The sequence below is a fragment of the Diaphorina citri genome, unplaced genomic scaffold, assembly GCF_000475195.1.
Source record: "Diaphorina citri unplaced genomic scaffold, Diaci psyllid genome assembly version 1.1 scaffold981, whole genome shotgun sequence".
Lineage (NCBI taxonomy): Eukaryota > Metazoa > Arthropoda > Insecta > Hemiptera > Psyllidae > Diaphorina > Diaphorina citri.
In genome coordinates, this window is record NW_007378412.1 from 1 (window position 1) to 8,456 (window position 8,456).

The 8,456-nt window shown below is 41.3% G+C and overlaps 1 protein-coding gene across 1 annotated transcript in view; it reads right to left on the reverse strand.

Moving 5' to 3' along the window:
• Positions 1-62: 62 nt before the first annotated feature.
• The window catches only part of LOC103513518 (RNA-binding protein 45-like), a 23,769-nt gene continuing 15,375 nt past the window's right edge, over positions 63-8,456 (reverse strand). Inside the window, exon 8 of the mRNA XM_026826686.1 lies at positions 63-271. The gene's annotated coding sequence lies outside the window, so the exon portion shown is untranslated. The remainder of the gene's footprint in view (positions 272-8,456) is intronic.

Sequence of the window (8,456 nt, forward strand, 5' to 3'; positions counted from 1 at the left end):
ATTGCTATTTCGGTTCGATTTAGGTTTCAACAAAAAATCAGTTTTAGGTCTGGCATATAGTTGGAGGTTCAGCATATAATTCAGTTTTAGGTTTACCATTCGCATATTTTAGAGAGTTCAACACATGATTCTGGTTAGAATCTGGCATGTAGTTCTTCAGGTTCATTCAGTTTTAGGTTACCTAATTGAGTATTAGGTTTGAGGTTTGGCATATAATTTGGTAGTAGGCTTGTAGGTTTACTAGATATATAGTTTTATGTTCGCCAAATACCTGTATTGTATAATTCAAGTTTAAGTTTGCCAGATATGTAGTTAAGTTTGAGGTTCAGCATAATGTATTTTATATGTTTTAGGTCTGGCATATATTTGTTTAGTTTTAGGTCCAGCATATCCAGTTTTAGGTTTACCACATAATTCAGGTTTAGGTTCGCCAGATAGTTTAGTTTGAGATTCGGGGCATGTAGTGTTAAGGTTGAGCATATAAATAGTTTTGTTTGAGGTCGCGTTCCGTACGGGTAGGTAGTAGAAGTAGAGAGTCGTACTACCTAACGTATTGTGTCTGCAAAATAAAGAACAAACAAAACATGCATGAATAGGTGAATTTGGTGATGTCTCTTTATCAAAACAATTTCGGGTTTCGGTTAGAGCTGTGACATAAATCCGATTTCGGATATCCGATCCTGAATACTCCGAAACTCTCGAGTTTCGTCTTGTCAGAAACCGGGCCTAAGAAAAGCACGTAACTACAATCGATGTTGCTAGGAAGGAAGGAAAAATCACCAAACCAAAACAATTTGACAAGTCACAAGAACATCATTCAATAGATACAAGCAACACAACACTTACCATTTTCTAACCGAAAGAATATTTGACCTATGCTATTCGTATTCATTATAATAAAAGACTTTGTAAAGCTCCATATCAACAGTATCGGGATGGTAACTTTATCCATTACAAAACTGATGCATCTGGCATATCACGTGAAATTATTTCAATTCTATCCTTCCTTGAAAGGAAGGAAAAAATGTGAACTATTCCCACAAGACCTTGTTTAGACTTATACTGGCAAATGGGAGGTGGTTTTTAATTGGTACAAATCCAACATAACCTTATTCACCGCAAGGTTACCTTAAAAAGACAGAAAGATTTTTCAACTTTACGATAAAACTGAGAGTGTAAACAAGGTATATTTTACTGTATTACATTGTATAGATTCCCCAACAGGGTGTAACAGAAAAGAAACAAGCAAACAAGTGACTTACCTTCACTCAGGGGCGACATCACAATGGCACACGACTATAATGAACCGGGTACTGTCTAGTCATCCAGACGTTGCCTCTTCCTGTTCCTATCTCCCTTGGGGGGATCTGCCTCCATCACTTTGAGACGGGACCCATACATCTCTGCCCCGTGTAGAGTCTGAGAGAATTCAACAAGAATGTAATAAGTTAAATTATCAGCCCTTGAGACGAGAAATAAATCTAGAGTCTGAGAGGAATTAACAAACCATTAATTATAAAAATAGGTAAAGCACAGAAGGAAAGGACCCAACTCAACTCAAGAGGTTTGAGTAGAGGGAACTGTAACAAGGGAAGTCTTATCCATCCGGAAATCGACAGAAGTGTAAGTAAAAAAAAAAATCGAAATCAATCGTGAATTTTATTTGTGTTAAAGTAGGAACGATTTTTCACAAGGGGTATCGCAGTATTACTAAGTGCCCCTTTTCAATCAATTTAAAATAATTTTACACTGGTAATGGCACCCACTGGTCGCGCTACTCGGGGGGTTGAGTTAGCTCCGCAATTGTCCTTCACGCTCCAGCCAAACATAGAGTCCGAAAAGAAACTCCTTGCAGACAATGTAATTTAAATGAGATGTTCCCACTCTACGCACGGAACGATTTTTTCCCGGACGACAAGGAGAACGGGCTCTTAACCTGAATTGCCTGGTCCCGCACTGGAGGCATTCAGCATAAGAAGCATATCCGCAGTTCCTTGCCGGGCAATATGTACACTCTATCAAGGGAGCCAAATCTACCGAACACATCTTTGAGGAGTAGAGAGGAGGTAAGCCGGGCTGACACACGATGAACAATCTGAGGAAAACAAGGGAGTACAAGAAGGAGTATAGTTTTTCCCCCAACGAGGTTTGATAGAGGGAACTGTACTTCCACAAGTAAGTAGTAACTTGTTTGGGTTGCTTTTGAAAGGTCCCTCTTTAAGAATAATAAATTAAACTCAAAAAAGGGAACATTTTCCTTCACCAAATAGCGAGAGTTGAGGTAAAACGGCATGCAACCTTTAAAATGTTTGCGCTAGAACCACAATGGCAGTCTCCAAAAACAAAACCAAGAAAAAAGTCAGTCTGCTGCGGATCTAACGAGATGAATGACAGACACCCGAAAAAGAGGAAAAGAAGAAGGAAACAAAAGGGGATCTTGTGTAAAGGGGATTTGGATATACGATTTACTTACCGTCTTCGCCACTTCGGAGTTGGAGGGAGCCAAAGGTTTTGACCGAGGGTAATTTAAACACTGCAGAATGAATCATCCCCCCAGCAGTTGGATCCATTCAGATCCAAACACCCAAGTCATACTAGCACTGTTAAAGAACCGCGTCAAACTATGCATCAAACTACAGAAGGGAGACATAAGAAATAAAGTAAATCAGTAAGCTCACAGCATACACAAGTCCACCTTTTTTCCAACATCTTAATATTAGTATCTATCATCATCCTCGTTACATCCACACAGAGACTGACTTAATTTTGTATTGTAATTGTTTTGCACACTGAGTATTTGGTTCTTAGCAAAAATCATTTAAATACACGCCGGTCTCTGCGCAGACTGTTTTGTTTTGTTGACAGGTAATGTTCTGTTTTTGAGTTAATTTATTATTCAAAGGATCGGAATAAGATCAAGTGATATCTCAAACTCAGTTTATTACTTGCCAGGAATACAGACTGAAAAGTCCTTTTACTAACCGCAGTCTAACAAGCCGTCTTATTTTTCTTTTTGTTCTTTTGGTATTAATGCCACCGTCTACACCACGCACTTAAAAATTAATTTTCAAGTAGGGCAACACTTGACCGTTGTTTTGACGTTTACAATTCTTGAGCGAGAGGATCCGAGGAGGTCTGGTGGTTTCGTATGTTATGTTGCACAGAAAGATAAAATGTCGGCAATTAGTATATAATTTGCTGCTAATTTTTTAAGGCTCACTTAGCCAAGTCCCCGCCCGGATCTGAGCACGTGAGTCGTCGCCCTGGGCCAGCGGCTGGTGGTCCAGCGACTCGCAACGCTCCCTTGCTATCCCACCACGACAGGGGCCGCGTTGCCGTCCTTAAACGCCGAGCGCCATTCCGTGGCAGCCGCGTAGCTGAAGTCCGGTACCGACCACCATGGGTAATGCCCGGCGGGGATAGGCCAAACGTGACAACTTGTTCCGGGCATAGGCTCCGACTGAGGGGAGGCGTGTATTGAACAGAGATTTTCTGACCTCCCACGGTACAACCTGAGAGGAAAAAGGGTGTGAGTTAGAGCAGTTGCTTCTCAAAGTTGTCGTAAACCGTGCACACTTCCTTAAACTCCCATCTTTCCCGGGCAAAAAATAAGAAAAAAAAATCTCGCAGCACACGTAAGCACACTCCAGAGGTGCCGACGCACCAGACAGGTTTGAGAAACACTGTATTAGAGGATTGATTAAATGAACGAACCAAACAAACCAAGTCCCATCCAGCCCTTCCACGGGATTCCTTCACTGGATGATGACGGGATTACCGTTGAGAAACTATTTGAATCTCCCTAAAATAGTAGTTGAATGTGTTTACAACCTAATCCTAATAAAGAAGCCAGCGCGAATGACTTGTAGTTAAAGCGCTTTAACAAAAAAAAAAAGTTTTGTTTTCCTTTAATTTTCTCCCCTTTTCTTTTCAAGAGGCAGGTTTCCTTCCAAAGGTGTCCTAATTTTAAGAAGAACAGGTAATTTCACTCCCTTATGCGAAGGTAATGGAGCCCGCACTATCTCCAGGAATGATCCGTTTCATGGCTGGAAGGGCTCTGAGTGTAAAAAATCGAGGAACCAGTGATAGAATTGATATAAGGTTATTAACAAAACGAAGAAAGTTCGAAACTTGAGTAACCTTTCTTTTGATAAGAGAATTTTGTCGTGGTATTGAGGTTCCTCTACATACACATAACTGTAGGATAAAAACAACTTGGACAAAATTTTGCATTTTGAATCACTACCACTCTTACCTGTCAGCGTATAGGATCGCAATCACATCCAGTCTGGCAGCTATTCCAACAACCCATCATAGTAGTCACTAGGCTTCAGCAACTCATACAACAAGGACGCACCAGCTTGGGTGAAGCCTCGGGATTGGGGTAGTTGTTGATGACGATCACCAAGGACCCACGTGAACTGAAGAGGCCCCATCGAACCTTGACTCCGTACGACTGGAACCGAGAAGAGGTTTACTACTTTTTTTTTGTTTTTTTTTTGACAATACGTTACTTTATTTTATTTTGAACATTTTAACATTACAATTAGGTAATAACACAATGAAATTGAAAAATAGAGACAAAAAAGGGGGCTATTGATAATACCTAATCATAACACGCTTTGGTACTTTTAAAGAGTTCTTAATACCGCCATACTTCTTTATTGGAATTAAAGTGCTCTAGCAGCCCCATTCAACCTCGCTAGGATGAGAAGAAAAGTCTCCAGGTTCTACCGAAAATAAAATTAAAAATCGTTTTTTCAGCAACATTTATAAACATCCCACGAGATAAGCAAGGCATAAAAATAAGGATGAGTGGGTTTTTTACCGGCCGTTTTAATTTCTTTAGGCAATGACACCACCACTGCTACGCCATTGGACATGTATAGTCTGTGGCTAGAAGCATGCCCATCCCGTAGTATGTCTGTCATCAGATGAGAGAGAACGAGACAGCGGACATAAAGACCTGTTCCCAACCACAGTCATGTGTTTTCATCCGAATTTTTTTACTTTCCTTATCCTATAGCGCACAGCGAGTAATGTATAGGTCACAATTTGCTCTGGATCGGCAGTTTTTATGCACAAACACGTTTTGAGGTCACCTAGAGCTAAATCCAAAGTTTCAGCCATTGGTCGCGTGTGTGTGGTGTGCTGTGTGTGTGTCTTGTCAGTGCTTGTCTGTCGTCCGTCTGTCTGTCTGTCTGTAAACCAAAATATTCCCTTGAACAACACACAAAGAACGGTAAGAGCTAGAGACCTGAAATTGGGTATTGTAGTTCACAAATTGTGACAAGGAATGCCAACACAAATGTCTGGTTCGGATGGTTGCTGGCAGCTTGGCGGTATTTGAGCCGCTTTGCGAGCAGATTTCGACCGATTTGGGTTGTTCAGCTATAGCAACAAAAACGGTTATAAGATACTTGTAAAAGTTAGGTAAAAAGAACACTCAAATACCGAGCTCATTCAATAGAAAGGAAAGTCGTGGATGTCACACGAGATTTTTTGAATGTCCTGTAGGCAATGTAATTTTAAACAAGAGTGTTTCCCCACCCTACACACGACACGATTTTTTCTGAACGGGCCCCCTTAAATATCAAACTTAATCATGCTTACGTAGTCAAGATATGGATTGATCCGAATGTGTTCTTATCATCGGCGGCGGGCGCCGCAAAGCACGGCCGTTGTAACTCCTGTCACAGCGTCTTCATATGCCCGGCGCCGCACGCGACATTTTGGAAATACTTGACGTACGCCAGCTCCCCCTTGCTTTCATTGTCTCTTTGCTCTTCACTATGTGAACCTGTGGGCAAGGGTAATTTCAAATCTTAAGAGGAAGTAATACCCTTTGTATTTGCTTAGCCAGACTAGGATAGCTTGATTGGTAGCCGCGTCTGCCTTGTAAGCCGGCTAGTGCCCTGTGGGTTGATTCCCCCCTCCCCCCCGGAGATTTTATCCTAAGGCATAAGGGTTTCGTTCTGGGAACATGCCAGCCTTTCCTCCTATCCTGATTTCCTTCTCCTCTTTTGATTTCCGGGAACAATAAGCGAACTTACGCCAGCTTTTTAGGCAGTTCCCTCCTATGAAACCTCTTCAAAAAATAAATTGTTTTTCTCAACTTAATTTGATTTTTAACCCCAAACAAGTTTGCAAGATTGGACAGTGCGAGACCGTTATTCCACTCGTTCCCCCCCCTCTTCTTGTTTTAAGTTCTAACTTAATAGCCAACTCACACAATCACTAAAGGTAATTACATCGGCGCAATCACACAATACACTAACGTTACATGAACTAGCCAATTTGGGTACCCTAGCGTTGGAATGTCGTTAGTTGGTGGGTTAACCCTAGCGAGAGGGGCAGCTTATGTTAGCCTACTTGGTGGGAGGTGAGGGGCGCTTGGACAAAAGTAATAACCCAACCGCTCATTCCTTGACAGTGGACTACTACTGGGAGACAATGCAGTCCCGAAGGGAGGGGGCAAGCCCTTTGGTAGGGGTCCCCTTTGAAGGGCTACACGACCTTGCCTGGGTCTTTTGTGGGCCTCCTTTTCTTCATTTGCCGACCTCTAGAATAAAAAACTCATTGGACCAAGTCTTCGGCTTCTAATCTGTTTGAGGGAATAAAAACCACCAAATTGGGTTTGGGGGGATTTATTATTATGCTGAGACCAGTTGGACGTGGGAGGTTAACGACTTTCGAGTAAAAACGGTAGGATTTCGTAAAGGATTCTATTGGGATTTGTTATTGGTGACCGAGGTAAGGTACCTGAGTAAGACAACTTGTCGAAGGGAAAAAAACCCCAATATCGTTAAAAAAACTATCTACAACTGAAAGGATACTTGTTCGGGTGGAAAAGGATTTTAAGTGTAATGTATGAAACCCCATCTCTCTTTGTTTGAGTAAAAAAACTGCTCCATAAAAATTACAAAGGTATTTGTGTTAAATTTGTAGGAAAGGGAAACTATCCAATGAAACCATTTCATTATCTTTCGTTGTCCAGGAGGTTTCTTTGGATTTGGTTTTAGGTAGGCAAGGACTTTGTATGGGTAAATGATTCTAGGATGAATTTATAAACCGGGGTAATGGGTCGATTCTTTACAAAAGGGTACGTCTTTCCAGGTGTAGGCACCACCCTTTCTTCTTTTCGGAGGGAAAAACACATAAGTTGCCATTTGTGATAGTATTGTGTTTAGTGACGAAATTAACACTTTTTTTGGTAGGGGAAGAACCCACAAATTGGATTGGGGGATTATTATTTTTTGTGAGACCAGGTGACGAGGTAAACCCCGCCACCGGGTCAAGGGGAAAACCCATCGGGGGTTATTAAGGGGTGCCTGGGTACTTTGGAAAGACGGTGTTCATGGATGAATTAACACTGACAACAAAAAGGTTAGTTGTCCGTCACCGGATGTATTTCTAAGAGGTTTTGTAGCCTTCCGTCGGTTTCGACACCCTTCTTTAACTTTACCTCCTTTAAAGAACGGGGCTTAGTGTCCGTTTGGTTAGTTTCCCAGGAAATAACCGGGTCGTTTTCATTCAGGGGAACCAACCTTAGGTTGGTAAAAACCCCAAAGCTTCTAACAGGGACCTGAACCAATTAGTGACCCTGAGCTTGACCACAAACAAAATGACAAAACCCCAGGTAATATTAGGGGACATTATTAACGCAAGGGATATAAAACCTAATTTAAAACTAGGGTTTAGGAATTGTTTTGAACTTTCTTAACGAGCCTAAAAAAAAAAAAAAAAAAAAAAAAAAAAAAAAAAAAAAAACGTGGGACCGATTCCTTTCCGTGGTAAAAGTCGCGGTCAAGTGGACTCTTTATTATTCCAAACCCAACCCTATCTAAGAACTCTGTCCCATCCCATTTTAAAACTCTGTGGGTTGAAGTTTACCCAAAGGTTTTACTGTACGAATTCCCTGGAATGTCTTTGCGGGTTTAAAATTTTCTTCTTTAACTAGTGGTCGAAAATTATTTCAGACTAACTTTTTTTTTTAGGAAGTCAACCGCCAATTGTGAACTTGACAGGGTGGTTTGGAAAAATTTATAATTAAAAAAAAAAAAAAAACAGGTAAAGGTGGTAAAAAGGGGGGAAGTCAGCACTCCCAAACCCTAGTTGGGGTTCTTCGCTACTAGGTCCTTACCGCGATACAGGGCTGACCAAAACACCCAACCATAGGGGTTTTGTACGGTCTCCTTCTTTCTGTATGCTTCTTCGGATAAAAGGTTACTCGATCAAGCCGCTCCAAACCTTAAAAACCGTATTGAGGCTTTAAATGGGTGGATCCTAAGTTTAGGGAAACATCGGTATTAAAAAGACATGTAGAAATCGTCAAGCAAAAATGGATAATGGGAATCTGATGTGCAGGTTACCCCTACAAAATTTCACCTAGCCTGTTTTATCCCGTGTTCCATAACCGCCACACCTTATACCCGATAAATTAATTGGAATCTCAT